Source organism: Palaemon carinicauda, chromosome 15, assembly GCF_036898095.1.
Source record: "Palaemon carinicauda isolate YSFRI2023 chromosome 15, ASM3689809v2, whole genome shotgun sequence".
Lineage (NCBI taxonomy): Eukaryota > Metazoa > Arthropoda > Malacostraca > Decapoda > Palaemonidae > Palaemon > Palaemon carinicauda.
Genome location: NC_090739.1, coordinates 10,911,362 through 10,913,861, shown reverse-complemented (window position 1 = coordinate 10,913,861; position 2,500 = coordinate 10,911,362).

Sequence of the window (2,500 nt, the reverse complement as noted above, 5' to 3'; positions counted from 1 at the left end):
TCTAAAAGACCATCGAATTTAATGATGTTTGAGGCTACTGCGGATAATAATAATAATAATAATAATAATAATAATAATAAAAGGCTATATATTTAAATATGTAAATATATATTTCTTTTCGGTCATGCTAGGTGGTATGGCTAGACGTATATCTACTTGGTCTCTCCCTGTCCCTCGGGTAGGAAGGAAAGGAAATAGTCATACCCTGGTGAGAGGGGATACCTGTGTGTCTGTGTGTGCGGGCATAGTTATCTGAATATTTAGCAGTCACTATTGACGAGCTGCATACACTAGTAATACTACTGATATTCATGATGATGATGATGATGATGATGATGATGATAATAATAATAATAAAAATAGTAATAAATGTAAAATATCATTCGTACAGGCATTGAAGTTTTGATTATGTATACATAATATATATATATATATATATATATATATATAGATATAGATATATATATATATATATATATATATATAGATATATATATATATATATGTGTGTGTGTGTATATAGGCTACATATATATATATATATATATATATATATATATATACATATATATATATATATATATATATATATATATATATATATATATATCTATACAATCAGGTAAACGAACACCACACCTTCCCAAAATATCCAGTGAAATATCCTAAGGAAGAAAACTGCTTGGAGTCTTCCAGCCAAATGCAAATAAACAACGAGCAACTCCTGATATTCATCTGGTCATTAAGGGCCCCGGCCTTCTAGAGGCATGAATAGGTAATGCATAATGTATGAGGACGAACTACTCAACAGTCCCTTCCAGGGCAAATGTGGCGTGAATGATACACCCTCATTCAGTGTATAATCAAGCCTTTTCAGCAGGTTTCTTTGGCTCAGCCGGTGTGTGAGGTCAGGGAAGGAAAGGGTGTCTGAGGAAGGGAAGAAGAAGTGAGGGAAATTTGTAATGGTGCTTTCTGGTAGGGTGATCTTCGTGTATTCTGGTGTCATGCGATCTCATGTCATGGCGGGGCTGTTTCGGATGAATTTGATGGTGGAATTGATGAACTATCTAACCCCCCCCCATACCCCCACCAACCCTCATTTCCCACCCCACTGTGCTCTTGTAGAATCACTCAACTTTATTCATTTTCCTATTATAGCATATTTACACTTGATTTGGCATTCACTCTCCTTCTCTATGGTATAAACATATCAATATCTCTACTATTACCTCTACCAAGCTATGTTATTCAATAGGTTTATTTGTTTGTATACAAGATTACACGATAAAAAAAACACCTATTCAGGTTCCAGCAGTTAGGTGCATATTTTTGAGGATGAGTCTGGATTGAGACCCACGTTTTCATTTGGTGGTTCCCCCTTTTTTTTTTAAGTACAAATGGTAAAACTTAATAATGAATTACAGTTTGTTCTTGATCAGCTTATATTTTCTCCAAGGATCTTTGCTTTTACCTAATTAAATTTTGGAATTAATCCAGGAATGTTACAGTTTTCAAAACTTACTACTGGTTGAATTCTATTATGAATCGGAAGCTGTCTATGGATTCAGATTAGTATAATTGTTTCTTAACTTTCAAGAAGCAACAGATATAATTCAGGTATGGATTAGTATTAATTGAATTTAGGCTCATTGACTGCGTCCGAGACGGGGGGACCATTCAGCACCCATGTGCAGTTGCAGTTTTAAGGAAATGTTAGAGGTTGGACAGCAATATGGAAGACAGGAACCGGGTAGAGTAGAACAATAATTGAGTTAAGTGCAGCAAGGCGTCGAAGGAGCGCTGGGAAGAACAGCAGGTAAAGCCTATAGTGCGTCATTTCAGTGCATAAATGACATTAACCCTATAGTGCGTCATTTGAGTGCATAAATGACATTAACCCTATAGTGCGTCATTTGAGTGCATAAATGACATTAACCCTATAGTGCGTCATTTGAGTGCATAAATGACATTAACCCTATAGTGCGTCATTTGAGTGCATAAATGACATTAACCCTATAGTGCGTCATTTGAGTGCATAAATGACATTATCCACACTAATAAAGTTAAGTGTAGCAATGGGTCGAAAGGAACGCTGGGAGGAACCTTACGTAATGCCTACAGTGTGCCGTATGAGTGCATATATGACATTAACCACCTTACGTACGTTGTCACAGATATTTAGTTAAATGGGTTAGCCATGATAATTAAATCATTAGGATGCAGGTCACGAACCACATCAAACCTGGGAAAGAGTTGCGCCAGTTATGTTGAATGTAAAATGTTGCTGCTTTATTTTTTTTTTTTTTTTTTTTTTTTTTTGCGCTCCCAGGTCAAAGCCTGAAGGAGGTTGGATAAGCACTGGATCCTCCATTTTTATCTGTGGCAACCTAGATCGCAGGAAATGTCACGGAGTAACGGCTACCACCTATCTCCTAGAGGGAGCACCTATCTCCATAGAGACAGGTGCCTCAAAATCCCACCCTTGTAAGCAGGATGAGGA